This window comes from Emydura macquarii, unplaced genomic scaffold (assembly GCF_026122565.2).
Source record: "Emydura macquarii macquarii isolate MOO-44397 ecotype Brisbane River unplaced genomic scaffold, CSIRO-AGI_Emac_v2 contig_3295, whole genome shotgun sequence".
In the NCBI taxonomy this organism is placed as follows: Eukaryota; Metazoa; Chordata; order Testudines; family Chelidae; genus Emydura; species Emydura macquarii.
In genome coordinates, this window is record NW_027133432.1 from 7,913,970 (window position 1) to 7,935,056 (window position 21,087).

General features: G+C 41.6%; 1 long non-coding RNA gene across 4 annotated transcripts in view; it reads right to left on the reverse strand.

The window, feature by feature from the left end:
• Positions 1–21,087, reverse strand: part of LOC137143039 (uncharacterized) — a 39,169-nt gene that overhangs the window by 8,373 nt on the left and 9,709 nt on the right. The window contains exons 1-2 of one of the 4 annotated variants that reach the window (XR_010917089.1): positions 10,235–10,303; positions 2,305–2,391 (exon numbers count right to left, since the gene is read on the reverse strand). The exons of 1 other annotated variant lie outside the window; for it this stretch is intronic. This is a non-coding gene — a long non-coding RNA (uncharacterized lncRNA). Of the gene's footprint in view, positions 1–2,304; positions 2,392–2,767; positions 2,895–10,234; positions 10,304–21,087 lie in introns of those variants that run through there. 2 more of the 4 variants (XR_010917088.1, XR_010917086.1) reach the window with 2 other exon arrangements.

Below are 21,087 nucleotides of genomic sequence, written 5' to 3' on the forward strand. Positions count from 1 at the left end.
ACAGAGGCAGTAAAGTATGCTTAATTCAGTAGAAAGCCTGTAACAATAGCTCTAAAATAAGGTGTGAACTCTCCCCATTAACAGGGTATGTTAACACTGAAGCCTAATGTGTAGAAAACAATCAACATGAACTATTTACTACTGATTATTTGAGCAGTGTCATCAAAATAATTTGCTTATCCATCATTGCTGGAAGCCATGACAGATATTGAGCTGAGATAAGAGGGCCCCTCCCCCACCAATTTAAATTCACTTGCATCTGTAGTAAATTAAAACCAAAGCTGCATTCTGCATGTCAAAGTCCTCCCATGACTTACTGGTTGCCAAAAGTCCCAAATGTCACTGTCAAAATCTCTAGCTCTTCCCTCCACCCCCCCCCCCCCCCAACAGCTTCTACAAACTTAAGTGTTTTCTCAATAGAAAAGTTACAGCACACTGAAAATATAGGGTAGCATAACTAATCCAGGGAGTAGACTAACTGGAGGGGTTGAGGAGGGGGCATCTGAGCGGAGTGCCAAGTAACTCCTGGGTCCCTGCCGCATATGACACATAGGAGATACAACATTTCCTACTGTGAAGGAGGCCTGGGTGCAGCACCCTCTGGAGCTTGTCAGTACAGCTCTTTAGATTTTCCAGAGAGGATTGCTAGACAGACAAATGAGGCAAGCCCACTACCTTGAGGGCCCTGCTTCAACAGCAGGCATCATTCTCGAACTCAGAACTCAAACATGCTGACCCCTGAATTTCAGTTTTGGCTGAGGAAGGACTGGATTATCAGGCCTACTATGATAACTATATGCAGCAGGTTGCAACAAAAAAATTAAAGAGCTTTGATTTCCTTTCTAATTCTGACTGACATAATTTACCTGAGCAGATCTTTGTAGAAACACTAGAGATGCAATGTATTAATGTGTGCGTGTGGTGGGGGGAGTTTTATGAAGTTAGTTCACTTATAAAAACAGATTTTGTAAATAGAAAGACCATTTAGGTCGGGGTGTCAAACTCATTTGCTATGGCGGGCCAGATTTGAATTAAATGTACTTCACGTGGGCCATACATACCATAAATCGAAACCATTTTTATATTTTATTTGCTAGATATCAGCGATATAAAAACTGCAGTAAATTCACTTCTACAACTACTATTTTATGATTAAAAGAATCGATCAATGATTAAGAATTATAGTACTGCGCGATACCCCAAGACTACACTGTCCCTTTCCCACCTTTTGGAGTGCTGTGTCTTGTGTACACAGCGCTCCACACGCTGCCATCAGAGTACACAGATCTTGTGGCAGTGCGTGACGCTGCGACATCTCGCAGTGTTGTACTCTCTGGCGGCAGCGCGCGCTGCTGCCAGAGAGTACAATGCCACAAGACGTTGTGGCAGTGTGCTGCTGCTGCCAGGGGCCAGACCAAAAAGGTTGGTGGGCCATATCTGGCCCACGGGCCGGATGTTTGACACCCCGATTTAGGCATTAGTAATGGCATATGAGATGCTTTGTAAAGATTATCCATATTTATCAGATGTGTTAGGAATGACAAGAAAACATCGATGCTAGAAAGTTTAGCAGCTCTGCAAATATATCCTCTTCGGTACACATGTTTTCGGTGTAATGTAAAGTGGTCTTCATTAACACTCTACTTCATGGACAGCATAAAGAACATTCAGCTGATGAAGACAGTATAAGAAAGCAGGTAGCTAACTTACAATACTGTGAAAGTTATGCACTGAAGACTTGGCCTCCTGGGAAAACAACATAATACCCTGAAGTGTGATATAAAACATTTATAACCTTTCTTTTTAAAAGGTTTCCAGGGAGGAAGTTTCAGTTTCTGCGTTTGTTGCATAATGCTTCACTGTAAGAAACATACCATATAAACTCAAGATAGATAGATCACAGAAGGGAAAACCAATAATTTCTCACTCAATCGTTATATTGCTTATAAAAAATTCTTGTACTATCATATGACATTTTCTCTGTCCCTGTATTTGATCTGCTGTAATGCCTAATACAGTAGAGCCTAGTAATATGTAAACTTGCAAGCAACGCTATGCCTCAAAGTTGCTTCTTAATATCTACCATTATATTCATAAAAAGGAGAGTCAGATTACATTCTCCTATATAGCATTTTTCAAAACTACCCCAAAATTTACAACCATGTTACATTTTCACACACAATGCAGAAAATCCCCCACTTCACTGACATTTATCACACCCTAGGAATCTTCCCTGTTCAATTTTTGTTGGGTATATTTAGTCTAATGTAACAAGATTAAAAGTAAATGAAATTTACTACTTACTGCAATTATTTTCACCTGACTGCAACTTTTACTCCAGTGTCCTGGTGAGAGGGTCTAAATCTCATTCCAATTTATGCTGAGGTTAATCTAAAAATAATTCCAACCAAGAAATCACATTTGAATTCCTTTGCAGAGATGAAGCATTTAAATTGATTTGATTAACTAAGGCCATTTGTCTTGCGTGCTCACAAACACAAATTTCTCATTAGTAAGTGGGACTAAGTAAGTAGTAAGTAAATATGAGTGGGAAATATGAATTGTGCAAATGAAATATATACCTATGAATTTAAAAACAGAACAGATATTCAGTTCTTTTGTTACCAAACAGAAATCCCCAAACTATCTCTGGTGTTTCCTCAGTGTACCCAATGAGCTAGTATTCGTTACATTCAGACACATTTATGACACTGCAAAGGGGAAAGAGGTCACAACAAGGAGAAGTTCCAACTGCCAGAACTCTTACCAGAAATCATTTTTAATGAGCATGTTCACTCCTTTCAAGGCACTCGTCACAATTTCCCTTTGCTCTTAGCAAGAACACCTGGGATTCGTCAGTAAGGCTGCGTGTTGAGAACAGACCAAAAATAGTTCCGCAAAGGATCCCATGATGAATTGCTAGCTTTTATGAGTCACCTCTGAAATGTGAACTAGTGTACTTGGTGATTTGGTTTGCATCATTAGGATGAGACAGTTCAGTGAACTTAACCATAAACATTTGAATAATTTGAGCATATACAAGAGAAGGGATTTCTCTTGATTTGAAACATGACCAAACCTAAAGGCAAATAAAAATTTTGAATGCAGAAATCTGAAGAATCTTATTAAATGAAACTATCCATTACCTATCTGCCCCTTCACCCACATGCTTTTAATAAAGCAACAGCACAGAAATGCAACATATTGCTCCAGAAGAAAAACTAATGGAGATGAAGCTGAAAATTGATTACCTTTACAAGCAGCTGCACTGCACTGCTAGCGTTTAAAATTTTCAGTAGTTAAAAGTCAGAATCCTCTCAGTTAAGATTTAATTCTACACTGGATATGCAGGTTGAAAATCCCTCTCTCGATTCCCAAAGCAACCTTCATTCTGGCCCCTTCAGATGTAACCTGGAAAGTCACCACACACTAAATTTGGGGCAGAGATCCCAGAATGAACAACATGAACATGAAAATATCTAATCCCAGTGTACCATGCTGTTGCTGCCATCTGTAGAACTGTACTGGTATTAGTGCAATAGTGGAATACTTCCTGAAAAATACTAGTGTAAACTAAGGTCCCAATCCTGCAATAAGATAAACTTGCCTGGATCCCTATAAATGTGTAGCTCATTGCAGGAGTGAGGTCTTGAAATGCTAGTCTGCTGACTGCAATTTTCTTGTAAGATTAGAAAAAATAAATGGAACTCTGCATCCCTGGTAAGTAAACTTTAAAAAATTAATATTTTTAATCACAATCTGGTGGTCAAACCAATGGGGTTCTCTAAAACCCACTCCTGATACCCCTTTTTGTCTCCCAGCAGTCAGAGAAGGCTAGACTTGAGAAAGGGATGCAGAGAGACTAATCAGTACTTCAGGTGATGTTACTCCCAGATCACCATCTTCTCAGCTGGTGTTTAAAGGGGCTATACTGATCTAGCTGTTCCTGTTGCTTTGGCTTCTTGAATAACTTATGCTTTCTTGAACCCATTTCGCCAAGACAAATAAACAGTATCAAGCAAGACACCAAAGCAAAAATAAAGCACATGCATGCACACAAAACAATAGATAGCTGGTAGAAGACAAGAGCCGAAATAGAAAATTCTTTTCTACATTATCAGAATTTTAAAAAAGGAAACCCCAGATATAATAATAATAATTTTAGATAATTTCCTATACTCTTTTAAAGCCATTCAAATACTAGATTTTGGGTATAGGGAAGTGGGGGTTCAGGGAAGTTCCCTACATCACTCAGAGAATTTCAGAGAGCACACAAACCCTTTTGGAATCTGATGCACAATAACAAATGCAGCTGTGCATAATATACTCATGCAACTGGATTTTTAATTAAAGGGGCTATACTCTTATAAAGAGTAGGCAGAAGGGAAGGGAAAATATCCTTTAGCCTCCTATTTCCACAGGAAGCTTGGGGAATTGAGTCCTATGCTGCATAGTTTTTGTTTAATTGCTCTGTATTGTTTGGTGTACACAAGTAGTCTACCCAAAGACAATGAGCAGGGTATTTGAGTCTTATTGACTTTCTAGGTTAGCCTGGATTACATCCTGTATCCCTTCACCTTAGAGAGACTTTTTCTTTGTTTAAGCTGAGGACCGTCTGATCATACAGGGTGGAGAACTGGGGTCCAGCCACAGCAGTTTAAAAAAAAAAAAAAAAAAAAAAGTTAAATACACGTAGGATTTAGGTGCCTTAACTCCAGATTTAGGCCCTACTGGGATCCACAAATCCCTTGCTTGGCTGCTGCCTAACCCTGTAGGTACCTACGCTCACTCAGTGCCTACATTTTCACTGTAAAAGTCCCCTAGATGCCTAATTTTCTGCCACAGGAGCTTGCACACTGCTGCCTCCCTCAAAGTAGCAATCTCAGGCCTAAGCCACAGAGCAATCCATGGACTGGTGCAAATAAGGGGGAAAAGCACCTATCTTCTTCACAAGGTCCAAACTGATAGGCCTACTGTGAACACACCTAACTCCATGCGAAAGAGCCTGAGGGGTTGAGTGATAGCAACCTCCTTTATAACGTTTAGCCCAGCGGTTGGGGCCCTCAGCCAAGATCTGGGAGGTTCAATTCCCTCCTCTGCGTGATGAAGAGAAAGGATTTGAAGAGGGGTTGTCCATCTTTCAGGTGAGTCCACTAACCACTAGATTATAGTGGTACTTACTGTCTCTGGCCCAATTAATATTTAATTCTTCAATTAAATAATTAAAGTGGAACAAATTTCAAGAGGAGAGAGAGAGCTCCACATCAGAATATCCCATAGTCCAGCAGCTAGGGCACTCAGCTGAGCTGTAGGAAATCCCTGTTCAAATCCCTCCTCATCATTAGACAAAGTGGGGGGACTGAACTGGAGTCTCCTACATCCTGGGTGAGTGCCCTATCCACTCAGCTAACGGTTATACAGGAGGCTGCTGCCACCATAATTTTGTGTGGTTCAGCACAGGCACCCAAGCCATTTTTGCAAACAGCAGCTTAGGTGTCTAAGCTGCCTGTCTTCAGGTGAGGGGTTCCCAACTGCAGATCACAAGCAAAGATCGGAGTCTCCCTGCATCCCGGATTTAGGCACCTGACTCTGTGAAGGGGTAGGACTTGGGACAAACCCCTCTCATCAGAATCAATGGCTAGCTTAGATGGCTCCAAGGGTAGCATGCTGGCTTTTGTGGCTCTCATTTGTATAGGCATCTCGATCTCCACATTCACTGTGTAGATAGCCTAGGTGTGTAACACCGGCTTTGTGGATCACATTGCTGTTCCTAGGCGCCTAAAAGTTAGGCATCAAAATGCCCACGTCCCTTTGTGGGTCCAGCCCATAGAGCCTGGAATTACTTCTTTTACTGAAATAAAATACAATGATGAAAAGTAATTTAATGAAAACACCTGAGCATTCCTCTGTGTTGAAGCAGGGGAAGACAGACACCATGCTGGGTCTGATGCAGAAGAAAAGGGGAAGAAATATCAGATACAGACATCCAAATCAGTGCCCAGAAGTCAGGACAGCAAATATCCTGAGGCTGGGATGTAGGTTACAGTGCTATTGCTTCTACACATTTAAAGAAAGAGACAGGGTGCTAAAGGGAGGGGGGAAGAGGAGGGGAACACTCAGGAAACTATACATGAGAAACTATACACCCAGTAGAAACATGTGTGACTGTCAGGCAATATTCCTCATACTACTCTCTCTCTTGCCAGTAGGTAATTGCTTGTAACAGCAGAACATAAAAATGCACCAGGAGAGGTCACTGAGTATTGTGAGAGGCATCCTTGGAAAAGTGGTGGACTTCCAACTTAACCAGTCCCTAATTGGTGAGGAGGAGATGGAGATGGAATGTATTGGTTCTCTGAAGTACTGCAAACTTCTTACTTTGAGGATGCTAGAGGAGAAGATGGAAATCTGGAGGTGAAATAGGGTCTTTGTCACTGCTGGTGAGTCATGAAAGTCTAAGGTCACCGAGACTGCCTTTGTCTCTGCTGAGCCAGAAAAACAAATGAACAGGAAGCTCGCTGTTTGTGATACAATCTCCAGAAGAGAAAGAATGATGATTTTCATCTGCAAGGATCTGCAAACCAAAGGCTCAAGCCATGGACTTGCTCTCTGGGAGGCTCAGTTGTGCCATATATGCACCACTCTGAAGTTTAAGGCTGTGTAGAGCTATTCTGCTCCTGAGAAAGATCTGGGAAGTATTTTGCCTTCCGGAAATTACATCCCTTCAAAGGATGCAGCATACTCCCTGATATGCTGTGTGTGCTCTGAAGGCCAGTATAGGACCAAGATCCTACTTCCTCCCTTCCCCTTTTGGGGTGAAGTGTGTCCCTGGTGTGCACAAAGGGAGTATTGTATACTACATTGTGACAAGCTCTTGCAGGAGGTGAGGAAACTCCTTGCACACTCCCCTCCTACCATACCCCTCTGCACATCTCCTTAAGGCCCTGTCACAAGCTGGAGTTTTTCTAGAGTATTATCCATCATTACAGTTAGGGTTAGGTCCTCAAACTAAGGAAATCCCAAAACTTTTATTTGGTTTCTTACAAGAAGCCAGACATAGTTAACTAAGGTGGCCTATGAAGAATCATAGGAGATACAACAGAATGAGTGGCCTTATTGTACCTGTCATAAGCAACTTGTAAGGCATCATTGGCCAAAACCAAACCAGGGTCCAACTGAATAAGTGGCCTCAGCTTATTCCTTTCACTTCTGGAAGATTGTCCACAAAATGAAACCTTTTGCTCCATAAAATAAAAAAGTTTTATAATGATCCATTTCCACCTGGTAATTGACCAGTCTCCTGCAGATCCATATGATTGCTCTGAATGATCCAACAGATCTAATTTACCAGAGTCTTTATTCAGAGAGGTAGCTCATTTAATTTTATCCCCTTTTTGGATCATCTGCTTTCTGATTTCAGGGATGGAGTGAGAGAGCTCAGCATTTGGGGAAGAGATTTATAAAAGATATACTGTTTTCTTTCTTAATGCATCTTTTTAACAGACTGCCAGAAAGCCATATTAATTGCTTATAAATCACTAGTTAGTCATTATATACCCTATATGTTTTTAAAAGTAAGATAGTTTAAATATTACATCAATGTTAGGAATTCCCTTCAATGAACACCTTTAACAATGTGTTGGAAAAGCCTATTAGAAATACTTTAAATGATACATGTATATAAAAGATGGGATTTTACTAACCATTTTCTGACTCAAAAAAAATCAGAAGAGGGATTGAAAGCTGTAGTGCTGGTACAGAGTTGCACTGTATTTAAAACAAATTAACATTTCTGTATTCTGCTATTCAGTATGCTTCTAAAGGGAAAAACAAACAAACAGATGGCGGGGGGGAAGGGAGGAAAGAAAGAGCAAATAATTTATTAGTTCAATAGGCTAAAATGTAAAAATATGTATTAGTATGAAAGTCTAGAAATAATACTCCTAAATGCAGGGAAGAATAAAAGACTAAGTACTAAATCTTTGTGCACTAGTTAATGTAGGCTCCGCTACCTCATGTAACAAATACAATTTTATTGACGTTATCTGTCCCTTCTTGTGATCCGTCATATCAAACTGCACTGTAGTTGACGAGTGTGAATTAGTCACATCTCATGTGTTTTGTCTTTGACCAACAAACAGAGCAATAATTGGGGTGAGCTATGTTCCAAGGATGGCCTAGTTTCTGACTATACTCAGTCAGTGACTCCTTTAAGAAGGTTACCTTTGCCCTTGTACCCATCTACCTTTCAACAGACCCATGGAAACCTGAAATAGCAGTACTGCCAGTGTAACTGAGGGGACCTGTCCATGCAGAGTATCTGAACAAAAATTCCATTTCTAAGAGAGCCGTTACACATTTCCTAGCCAGCTGTTATTTCACGTTATCACCTGCTGTGGTCTATAGAGCCATTTAGCAGCCTCAGTGAAAGTACAGCTTTATCTTTACTTTGCAGCAACAGGCTTCATTTTCAGTCCCTGAGGGACAAATAGTTCATATAATTCTTGCCACTAGCACAACAACCAAGCCTGTCACACGCTTATTGCCAAATCCGTATAAACTTCTGGAGAAGAGCCATAGAAACTCTTGTAAGTGAAAAATGAAACACTCTTCTGAGCAAAATGGAAAAATAATCAATCATATCCTCTGTCGCGGTGTTGTACACAGTGGAAATCATGCCCACATGTCCACTTTACCATGATAAATTTCACTGGCAAAAGACACCTAAGCACCTTCAACTGAGGAGGAAAATAGACTGGGTTTTCCTTTCCTAGTTATAAACTGCTTGGCTGTATCAATGTGCATATTTAACTCTAGATAACTTTCTCACTGTCAGGTTTTATTATTTTATTCATTGTTTCTGGAATGTAGAATTTAATTTCTCCTTTTACTGTGGATATAGTTGTAAATACAGATAAAATCCACAGTTTCTTGCACATAAACACACATTCTTCTGAGCAAAATATAATCAAAATTAATTATGTAATGAAGAGACTATCAGGAATTATAGGGAAAGCCAAACAATAATTGGGAAACCTGGATTACTAACTAATAAAATATGGCTCAAACAACACTGGGAGAATTTATGTGTTACAATTACTCAGGCTAAATTAGCGTATCAGGTATCCTTTCATCTTATTTTATATACATGAGCCTACTTAATTCACAGAAGAAAACTTTTGGGGCACTGAAATTGACGGAATTTTTAGGATGCTGCCTAAAGTCCAGAAATGCTCTGACATATCATCAGGAAAGGTACTGAAAGCAGACAAATCTCTTTAGATTTTCTACTAGAATGCTAAAGAGGTAATTAACAACCAGCTCTAGCCCAGAAAATGCAGAATGGATTGGCATGATTTTTTTTTGTCTGTCTTGCAAACTCACAACCTTCTACCCCTAAGAGATGCTAGGATTCATTAGCATGTAATGTCTGAGAAAGAAAAGTAGGCAAGTGAGGACCAAAACAAACTAAGTAGTGAGATTCCTTAGCAGAGAAGCCAAATAAAAGAGTAGCCCACCTGACTAGAGAGAGAGAGAGAGAGAGAGAGAGAGAGAGAGAGAGAAAGAAAAGCAGACAGTTTTGGAGAGAAAGGGAACTTGCATGGATGAAGCCATGGTGTGGGAGCATAAGCAGCTTCCATTGTGCTCCAGTGTCAGAAGAAAACCTTCGATGCAAATATGAAACACTGGGCAACATTCACCCTAGTGCAACCCGTGTGCTAACTCCATGGACTTCAACATAGTGACGCCCAGGGTTTGATACAATTTATTTAAATGTTACACGTTCTTATTCTGATACAAAAGCAGGGAATAAACGGACCTACCATCTCTGCCATTGTTTCCTCACACTGTAGCCCAACTGAGCCAGGTACTTAAGAACATGCCTAACTTCACTCATATGCTTAAAGACAGGCATATTTATGAGGACTTTGCTGAATTTATGTCACAAGTTTCTGTGAGGTGGCCATGGTGCTAGCAGAAGACTCAGAAATACGGTTGAGAGTCACACGCTATTTTCAAATGTAGCTCAAAGTTCATAACTTATTTCACATGTTGAGAGTTTGTTTGTAGTGTTGAGAAGTTATTGCTTTACTGTGCTGAGCAAGATCGGTAGTTTGCCTGAAATATCTGGATTGCGACAACTTCGGAAAATGAACAGCAAACTGCATGAAGCAGATGTACAGTAGCTATAGGAACCACAGCCGATACAAAACAAATAAGCATGGACCATTACCTGCAATTTGTTTCACGTTCCTTCAACTGCATCATAACATCTGTTCCAAAATGCCTTGTAGGCAGAGCTGTGAAAATATGTTGAACACAAATACTGCTGAATGAAGAATAAAGCCGTTTCAGACTAAATTATGCCAAAAGGATATTTAAATGTACTAATGAGGGATGCCATTGATCTCAAAGCGAAACGCAAGAAAAAAATTAGTTATATCAACCTGCCTACTTAGTGGTACACGTTGCCAACCCTTGCTCTAGTATGATGTAAGATAGAATTGTAACAAGCTTAAGGGTTAACTAAAAAGCAAAAAAAGACGTTTGTATGATTTTAGTTCCTTGGCAGTGTACAATGTCACCTCAAAGATTGTGTTTTTCCCTCAAAATCTCTTCCCCACTTTAAAATTAGTTTGGGAATAGGAATGGGGAAGTGGTGCTTGGGTTTCAGCCTCTTAGGATATCTCTATCCCTCTGCACTTCTCTAGCACACCAAAAGGGCCTCCAACAAAAAATGTAGCATATTTCATTTAAGGAAAGGCCTTAGTTATTTCTAACATTTCTTTATTTCTAAGTAAGTACGTCTTTATCATAAAACAGGAGTAAGAAACCTAAACAAAACATTAATTTGCAGTTCACCTTTAAGGAATCTCTGTCAGAATAGTTGAAGCAATGGATTGAGACACAAGAGAACTCTATGGTGTGTGCACTTTAATGTAAGTCAACATGATGAGGGTCAGAGAGTTTGAAAGGTAGGTAAGTACATGGGTAGGGAAAGAGAGAAAAAAATCTGGATGGGTTGTGAGGCAAGAGCCCTGTGGAAGGATACAAAGCTTTGTATGTGGATAGGGTGAGGCCTTTCTCCAGAATTAGATGGGTGGGAAGGAGAAAGCATGGATTCAGGGACTATGCCAACATTCAGGTAAAGGGATGTTGTAATGTAATAGTAGAATAAGCATATGTTTCACCCGTAGCTCATGTAGCTAATTACTTCCTACCTGGGCTTACAGCTCCAGCGGTTCCTCTCGGGGCAGAGGTTGGTTGCCTGCCTGCCTCCCTCTGTCTCTGGGGTTGCCTGGGGTCCCACAGTAGATTCAGCATGTTTGGGCTCCTCTGCTTGGCATGCCAGCAGCTTCCTGGAAGGAGCCTATAGAGGGCATCCTGCTCTCCTCCTCAGTCAGCCCAGATTGAGTTGAGCTGCTTCCTTTTACAGTTTGTCTCCAGCTGTAGCATGCCCATCAGGATAAGGGGGCATGGCCTCTAGGGCCCACAGGAAATGGTTAACCCTCGCTGGGCCAATGCAGGGTCGATACATCCTGTCACAAATCCTTTTTCATGCATATCCTAGGAGCGGATAATGATGATGCCAATGTTCCATCTCTATTTAACAATGGCTGATTCTGGGAACTCGCCCCCTGGCCCCAACAACTCTGGAATCTTAGCTCATGGTAGCGGTGGGACTAGTAGAGGATTCAGTTGCCCTGCAGACTAAAGGCCTGTAATACCAACCTTTCAGAGTTAATGGAATTTAGGCCCCAGAAAGCATACCCACACACCATCCTGGGTTTGCTGCCTCCACTATTTCTGGCCAGCTAGTGAGTCTGTCCTACTGCAGTAGGTTGGCAGATTTCTCAGATCCATTTCAGCGATTTCATGATACAGATGCTCTTAGGAGTTGGTCACTAGAGGGACAACAGATTACCTAGAACACTGGAAACCCTAGGGTTATAAAGGCTCTACCTGGGGTCTGCACCTGTGGGAGGAAGGCCATTTTATTTAAGGTGGCATTCACTGTTGCCTTCTCTGGCCCATTTAGAGTGAGAGAGCTGGTGCCAACAGCAGCTATGGACAGATCCCAGTTTGCATTAAACATAACAGACATGAACGATCTGCAGGATCAATGTCCCTGCACTTAAGATACTCAAAACAGACCAGAAGTGTGCATGGACGGGTGGTGCAGAGGAAGAGAAAGGCATATGCAGTGCTGAAAGAATGTGCAGCCAAGCACTTATGCCCTATAAAGGCAATAGGAGCCTTATTAAAAATCTGGAGCCCATAGACAGGCCTGCTGTTCACAGATAGTGATGGCAGCTTCCTGACACTGGTGTGAGATATTGTGGTCTTTGATCCAGGAAAATCTGGTACCCATTCTTTCAGGATGAGGGCAGCAATGTCTGCAACTACCAGGGGGGTTGACCCATGGCAGGTGCAGGCAGCAAGGTGCTAGAAATCCAGGTGTTACAGAACTCACATTCACACCAAGGAAAAAAAGAGGGCAGGGAATAGTAAAATTTAACTAACCCAATGCACTTGTTTATTTGAGAGGCTACCCAGAGCCTACACCCTATTTGGATTTGCGGGCTCTCTATAGTGCGTTGGGTTCCCAAGAGTTCAGCTAGGATGTCAGCTGGATCTCAGCTGGGCTTCAGGGCCAAAGCTGTTTGCACCCGATGATTCAGCAGAAGAGGTATTCAGTAGGAGCACCTCACGGACCAACTGACGTCCTGTTCATTCACTGTGGGGAGAACTATGGACATCCGTTATAATCAGCCTGAATTTTTCAGGGATGATGGCATACCTTTGTCAGATGGATGTGCTGACTTATGGCTACAAAATGTGAAAGAAGGGGTTGTGCAGGAGGTGTGATACCAGGTGGCGTGGATACAAGGGGAGGCACTCCCTGTGGCCAGTTTCCAGTGTGGTTAAAAGGACAAAATGAACAGTTCCCAGAGGTAAGAGCTAAGGGTTATACGGTAGGAGCTCTGTAACCCACACACTGGAACTGGTTAAATGTCTGGTGAGGTACGGGTGATGGGTAGGTAGCGCCCCTCCCTCCTTCCTTTTTGAGAGAGGTGGGCAATAAGAAAGCTAACTAGCAATAGAACAGCATCCTAAATCCTAGAGTCTAAGGCTAGGTCTACACCATAAACTTACATAGTTATAACTATGTCGCTCAGGGGTGTGAAAAATACACACCCCTCAGTGACACAGTTATACTAACCTAACCCCCAGTGTAGACAGTGCTATGCCAAACAGGAGGGCTTCTCCATCGACATAATCCACCTTCATAAGAGGCGGTAGCTAACTACACCAATGGGAGAAGCATCTCCCTACAGCAGCACAGCTTCACTGGTGCAGCTGCAGCATTTTAAGTGTAGACCTGCCCTGAGTATGTGAGCTAGCAAAATCAGACACAGAGAAGGATATTTTATCACAATGTATCAGCTAGACTTCTCCCCTGTACGGTTTCTTGAGTTTTCCCTGTTAAGCTTCCTCTACAAATCACTCCCCTAGAACAAGGGCATGTAAAGTATTTATATAGAACACCAGTGTTGAATTTCAAAATAAGATCTTTTAACTAGCAGGGCCATCAAGTTCACAATTCAAATAAATTTTCACTGCATTGTCTAAGGCTTTTCTATAGCAATAGAAAATTAAAAGTTTTATTGTTTGTATTACATTAACACCCAGAAGTCCCATTGTGCTAGGCACTGTACATGCACAGAGAAAGAGACAGCCTTGTTAGGGTATACGTATATCATTTAAGTTTGTATAAGTATTTAGGCCTGTGTATCTGCCTGCTATTCTGGCCCTGTTTTGGGGGCCTGTGTGCCTGCCTGAAAGCTAAAGTCTCTGAGATACACGTTAGCAAAGAACAAAGACATAATGTGTTCCTTTTACCTGCCCACAATTAGATGGGTTTTCTTTATTACTGTGAAAAGATAAGGGATGTAGTTAAAATGTTTCAAGGCATAGTGAAGGTGTGGTATATGAATGCACAAATGAGGTAAATCTCTCACTACTCTTCAAAACAGACACCAGAGCAAGGCCAACTAACGGACTGGGAAAGCAAGGGAGGTGTTACAAAGAAACAAACATAGGGTCATAAACTGACAATGGGCAAGATGTGATCCTGTTCCCTGCTCTTCCCCTGGGTACAAAAAGGGTTGTACTAAAGCCCCCAGACCCAGACCACAAAAAACTGAACATGACCATATATTGGAAAGGGTGATAGTGGGGGCGGCAGTGGCCTACAGGTATAATTAAGGCTATCATGAAGGAAGGGGAGAGGGAGTTTTGTCAGTGTACAGAGCCATGGTCAGGAGAAGAGGGAGTTCTATGGGTATATAGAACTATTGTTGGGGGTGCAGGGAATAGAACTGTATCAGCATGTAGAGAAATAAGCCCGATTGGTGTGAAGGGCTTGAAGGTACGGTTATGGTTTTAAGCTTGTCAATGTAACCCCCACTAAACCTGTCGCGAAGTGCTTGCAGTTTCGACTCTGTACTGTTGCTTTCCAGCAAACAGTGTCTGGGCACTGAGAGGTGACAGGATAGGGGAGCCCTAACATCTTGGTGCCGTGACTCAGATACGCTTTTCTGGATAGATAAGTAGCAGCCAGGTAGTCCCCTTCAACGACAGTACACGCAGCTGCTTGTTGTGGCTATGGCAGGACTCAAGAAGGGAGTTGGATATAGTGCAACGTACGAAAGGAGTTGCGGGTTCATGCAAGCTGGGGTAACGGATTTTTTAAACAAATGGATGTGGAGGAATCAGGGCCCATACCAGGTACAGGGGTCAACCCGGGACGAGATTGAGAAGGAGGTGGGTGAGGTGTAAGGGGACCCCATGGGAAAAGAATACTGGAAAAAAGGGATGGTGTTACAAGGATTGTGCACTGGGACAGCATACTGGGTAAAATGGGAAACTGTTCTCCTCCAGCATATTCAATCTCTGGAGGGGATAGTGGAGCGACAAAGGATTTTAGCAGAAAAATCTGTACTAGCAGTGAAAGCAGGGTGGCTAAAGATAATCTGACACTTCAGGGTTTGAAGTCAGAAGCAGAATTAACAGACCACCTTAAGAGACAGGAGCTGCGACTTAGCCATAGGGAAAGGGAAAAAACAGGCAGAGGTCAGGCTCTTTACCTCTGACCAGGTTAGGGCTGCAGGGAAACTGGCTGTCCTATTAACCCGAAGTACAGCCTTGCGATGGCTGATAAGGATAACTGGCACCCCCAGCCTCACTCTGGTGGATGTGGCAGCGACTCCCACTCTCTTCTCGGAGCCAGGATAGAGGTTAGGGGTGCGAGTTTCCAAATGCTTTGGCCCATAGAGCGTCACTTCCAGATTTGTTGTTGCTGTCTATACTTCTCTTGGTTGAGGTTTTCCTTTCTTTCTCCTCATCCCCCTTTGTCCCCGCTTTTTTCCTTTTGTATGTGCTTTTTGTTTTCAAAGTTAAGGGTTAAAGCCATAGTTAAAATGTTAGGGGATGTTGCTGTTTAACCCTGTGAGATCATTTGAAAGTACAGGCTATTTGCTTTCCACCTCTTGCACTTTTGTTTTTCTAAAATTTTAATGGAGGGAACTTTGGATACACTTTGAATGTAAAAAGTTTTTTTTAAACACAGCACAGACCAAGGTTCAGGTTTTATGAGCAAAATGCACCACCTTAAGAAATTAATAAAATGCATAAGAATCAGCTCAGTAAAAACAGTGGCTGATAAACACAGCACACTGAGTGAGAGAATGGAGGGTCTGAGATCACAAAACTATGTTGCCAGTGAAATGTTAACGCTATGGCAGCAAAGAATGATATAATAAAGCTAAGATATGTTTAACTGAATGCAAAAGTAAGTGATTTAAAGTTAAAAGTAGTTTTTGTAGAAATTAATACTACAAAAGTTGGAGAATTAAACAGTTGAGAGTTGTGGAATTGTTAAAACGTACTAGTTGTGAAAATGTTAAAAGGATGACAGTGTTATAAAGAGAATTCTTTGATTAACAACATCCAGTAAGGCAAATATATGTGTAACTCCGTACAGTCACATCGGGTGGAACCCAGTAGTTAAACAACTTATATACTGGGATCAGATAGTGGCTACCACCATCACTACTTTTTTGTCCCCAGGAGCCTTTACAGCTATTCTGAAGGAAATTTCCTGAAGGAACTGTCTGTAATAATTGTAAATAACTGCTGCAGGCAATAGGCAAAGAGACAATCTAATTTGAATCTTTGACTACTGGACAATTTATTCAAAATCATAAAAAAAAAGAGATTTCCACTGAAATTTGACTGTCTCCAAATGTACAAGATAAAAATGTAATCTGGGTACAGTTGTGTAAAAAAATTGTAGCAGTGCAAGGCATGTTAAGCAAAAATGTTTTGAGTTTTCTATATACTGTAAATGCAAATATTTTTGTGTAATTCTGTAAGCTTTTAAGGACCTAAGTAACACTTCTGGTTTGTGGAACCATATTTTGTATGTTTAAACCAGATTGGATCTTTAAAAATTTACACACACACACACACACACACACACACACACACACACACACACACACACCCCCAATTTGAATTTTTCATTCTAAGTTGCAAACACTATAAATGTTTTGTGACAGACACAGACAGCTAGTTTTGGTTCGCTTGGTATTAAGCATTTAACTCCTGTGGGTACCTCAATGATTTATAAAGTTCAATATCTGTTTAAAGACAAGAAAACATAGTCCTGGTTGCGGCAGGGGCAGCCAGAACCAAAATAGTAAAAAAAAAAAAAAAAAAAAAAAAAAAAATCTGGATTTTTCTTGGGGAATAAATATCAGCTAAGAATTGCAGGGCAAAAAAACAAAAACAAAAACACACAACAAAAAGAAGACAATGCACAAGGAAAGCAATGTTAAAAACACTGAGCTTTAAGATGACTGAGTAATCAAACTATCACTTTGATAAGGGTACATAAAAACTCTAAGCACAAAATAAACAGTTACACTTTATGTAAAAAATTAATATGGCTAATATAATGTTGCAAAAGAAAGGTGCATTTTGTCAAGAAATATGCAGCATATATTCTAAAAAAGGGGTAAAAATAATGAAAGTAAATATACTACTTAATTACAATTCTATTAGGGCTCCAAAAAGAGCCCTAATAGGTTATGTTCTCTTTTTCGGATCACTGTGTGTTCTGGAAGCAGAAGGTAAAACTAAAAAGTAATCAGAACTCTGGTACAAATGAAAAGAAAAAACTGATCAGAATTATTGCTCTTTATCTAAAAGAAGATGAAAGGCTGGAAATTAATAGACACAGGATTCTCTTCCTTATGAGGCTCTTATGGGAAGGTTCATGAAACAGTGGGGAAAATCTACTTAGTCCGGTACCAGGGGAGGTCACCCACACACAGCTTAACACAAGAGTGGGTTTTAACACTAACTGACCATGCAAGGTAAGTACAACAGGCAGTGGCCTGGCAAGATGAACAAGTAGCAGCAAGAGTCAAAGCATGGTATAACTAGCCCGGAGAGCACAATTTACCAATGGTGGGAGATAATTGATGTATCGAATTCCAGGACACCACCACCCATTCCCGGCTCTGAAAGGGTAGGATCTAGTCCTTAACCAATGAGGGCCTAGCTTCCTGCTACTGGGAGTTGAGAATGAGAATGGATTCATTGCACACAAATAAAAAGGTACAAAAAGAGGGCTGAGAAAAAGAATGCATAAATTATGTCCCATGTGTTTTACAGGGGAAGCTACAAAAGGAGAACATGGATCCCCTGGCCCGGGATGGAACAGTTGTCGTTGCTAATCACAATTGTCACTGTCTCAAGTCCTACCCAGATCCCACAGTGTGAAATAGCAAAAGGAGGGAACACATGGACTGCTATACCTTCAAGTTGTGGTGATGAGGCAAATGAGGACTTTGAGAATCTACCCATAACAAATTGTACTACTGAGTCTCCCATGGGAATTTGTCAATGTTGGTATTGGGTGTATGGAGCTTGGGGAAGGGGGGTATCCCCACCTGGTAGAGGATAACAAAACTTGTCAGGGAACATTGCATGGTATTCGTTGGGCACTGCCATGGTTAATGATAGTGGGAAGCTCAGTTATCCATCTATGCGGTTTGTCACAGAGGGTTCAAAAAAAAATATAACCTTCTGATCTCCAGGAGTGCATGAACCATCTTTGGGGAACGGGGCCCTCAATTAGGGTGTGATGTCACCATGTGTAATCACAATGGTACTTCCTTAAAGAATAACTTCCAAAGGTGTGATTGTTATGTACCTGTTACATTGGGCGTACATTCCCCTTTGGGACATTGGGTTTATAAAATTTAACCGTTTTTCAAAATGTAACCCTACAGCCTATATGGATGCCAAGCTGGAATAATCCACATTTAAATGGCCGCAGCCTGGAGCTAAAAATAGTCCTCAATAAGCAAATGTGTGGGAGCCATGAGGGGAGCGGGTGCAACCAGCACTTTTCAATGTGTCCTTTCAGTCTATTACATGGGTGGTACACCCCAAAAAATGGTGGGTGAACCACATACACCCCAACTGCAGCACATACATAGAAGGGTTAAAGCAACAATTTAATTGGTGGATGAGGGGACACACAGAGGATCATCGCTGGAGAAGGGATATTTGGGCAGAGGGAAACCCAGGACTGGGGGCACGAAGTTTAGGGGGAAATTGGGCAACTAAGCGTCTGATGAGCCACAATGTGGAACTGCAATAAGAGATTAATAAATTGATGGTAAAGCAAGTTGCAGATGGGTAAAAGGAAGTTGCAGATGGGTGGAGGTAAGTAACAAAAGTAACCCTACATGTTGCTCAGTGAACAGGACAATTGGTAAGGTGGGCAGAAAATAGTTTTAAAAGTTTAATATGGGGGGTGGGGATGTAGGAATGCAGAATGCTCAATTAATAATGTTAATGAATGTCATGAGGCATGCATGCTTGGAATGATGGCCATCAGTTTTAAACCATGGAGCTAGCCCATATCTACCAATGCTTGCAAAAACATACCCGTCCACATGAAAAACATCCCCAACCCATGGAGCTAGCACATGCATACTAGTCATTGTGGCATCTTGGGAGGGAAGTGCAACTAAGGTGGTACCCATGAGTCCTTTGAGAGTAACTAGAAAGGGAGTAATTGAGAGTAACTAGAAAGGGAGGCGTTTGCTGGGAAACCCTTGGGAGATGGGTGGGGAGGATGGAATGGTGTAAATTGAACATCAGTTAAGTTAAGCAATTGTCTATCCAAGGGAGATATCTGAATGTGCCCCTCTCCAATGACTATGGAGGAATGGAATCAGTGGCCTGTTGCAAAAGGGGGGCATTTAGGTGTAATGTATATGGGGTATGGAGTGCTTTGCTGGAAATGTACACAACCCTGTAATATAACACTAGGAAGCAGAATTCCACCAGCACCTGATCAAATTACACACTGCCATCAGGACTAAGGTGCACAAATCGATCAGTGGAACTACTTGTTGTGGACAATTGAACCAGCACATACTATCCAATTCCATGCCAAGTGGTCGAGAGGGTGTGGACTCATTTCTCTGTGGATATTCAATGAACTCATAATATGGACAAAAGCACAGAGAGACTGCAGGAGCAGCTCACTGCAACTGCCAACAATTGGACACAGTTAAAGAACACCCTCCAAAATGGCACTGAAAGAATCTTAACCCTGTCAAAGGAGGAGAAGCAGTGTTTCTGGCAGTGACCAGGATGTTGGACCATATTGGAATAGTCAGGATTCTCGATATTACTGAATATTATTTTAGCAGCTGGCCTATTTTTAATTATACTAACTCTGAAATGCTTATGGCAACGGTTTAGGGGAACACAAACCCAGGAAGTGCAACCATTAATTATAAACACATAAATAATGTTGTAGGCCTTCCACTGAAGTGTAACAGATAACCCGGACCTGAACTCCTTGGGCCAATTATTATGGGAAATCTTAAACAGTAATTGGAAACACGTGTGGTATGCCTGTATGAGGGGAGATGCAGGGCACTATACTGCACGGGGCAGTGGGGCAAATGGAGTACTGGCACAATCCATCATGATGCCTGGCCCTATTAGGGTATGTGCCACTGTGTGCCCTATGCTTTTCCCGAGATACCTGGGCAGGAGAATCCTAGAAGAAAAAAAAGGGGAGGAGTGTTAGGGTATAAGTATATAATTTAAGTTTGTGTAAGTTTTTAAAGCCTGTGTATCTGCCTGAGATGCTATTCTGGGTCTGCTTTTGAGGCCTTGTGCCTGCCTGAAAGCTAATGTCTCTAAGATACACATGTTAGCAAAGAAAAAAGACAATGTGTTTTTTGCCTGCCTGCAATTATATGGGTTTTCTTTATTCCTGTCGGAAAGATAAGGTTTATCTTTTCTGTAGTTATAATGTTTCAAGGCATAGTGGTGGTGTGGTATACGAATGCACAAATGAGGGAAAGCTCTGACTCCTCTTCAAGACAGATGCCAGAGTAAGGCCAAGCAACCCACTGGGAAAGTAAGGGAGGTGTTAAAAAAGAAACAATCATAGGGCCATAAACTGACCATGGCCAAGATGTGACCCTGCTCCCTGTCCCTCCAATGGGGTACAGAATGGATTGTACTGGATTGTAGATCCAGATTCCCCAAAACAGAACCTACCATATATTGGAAGGGGTGATACTGGGCAGGGGAGGGGCTACAGGTGTAATTCAGGCTACCAAGAAGGAGGGGGAGAGGGAATTTTGTTGGCATTTGGAACCATGGTGAGTGTTTAGAACTATAGTTGTGGGGAATGGAACTCTATCAGCGTGTAGAGAAATAAAACCAACAGGTGTGAAGGGCTTGGAGGTATGGTTGTGGTTTTAAGCTTGTCAGTGTAACCCCTAATAAACCCATCACACAGTGCTTGCAGATTGGACTCTGGACTGTTGCTTTGTGGTGAACTGTCTGGGAAATGAGAGAGGACAGGGCGGAGGAATCCTAACAAGCCCTTGTCCTGGAGAGATTATAGTCTAAATAGACAAGACAAAAGGGTGGGGGAAAAGAGGAAGTGTTATCCCCATTTTACAAATTCAAAAA